Source organism: Otolemur garnettii, unplaced genomic scaffold, assembly GCF_000181295.1.
Source record: "Otolemur garnettii isolate 467f Iridium unplaced genomic scaffold, OtoGar3 scaffold01633, whole genome shotgun sequence".
In the NCBI taxonomy this organism is placed as follows: Eukaryota; Metazoa; Chordata; class Mammalia; order Primates; family Galagidae; genus Otolemur; species Otolemur garnettii.
The window spans coordinates 3742-4140 of record NW_003854028.1 but is presented as its reverse complement, the minus strand read 5'-3'; positions in this window follow the sequence as shown (position 1 = coordinate 4140).

Here is a 399-nt window from a genome sequence, read left to right as displayed (position 1 = left end):
AGCCAATGTTTGCATTTGTTAGGTAAAGTCCCTGTTACTGGTGTGTCCTGAACCCAAGAGGTGTGCCATATATCCTTACATGTGCCCACTGGGTGGGAGTCCACCAATCGTCCTCCCTTTCCTGTCCTCCTCTGCCGTCCCCCCCAACTTGAATTAAATCGAGTCTTTCTCTTATGTGGGCATGTATTAGATCGTCTACTGGCTTCATATTAGTATTGAGCACACTGGATACTTGCTTTTCCATTCTTGTGATACTTTACTAAGAAGAATGTGTTTCAACTCCATCCAGATGAATACAAAAGATGTAAAGTCTCCATCTTTTATTAGTATTCTATGATACACATATACCACATTTTATTAATCCATTCCTGGGTTGATGGGCATTTAGGTTTTTGTCCA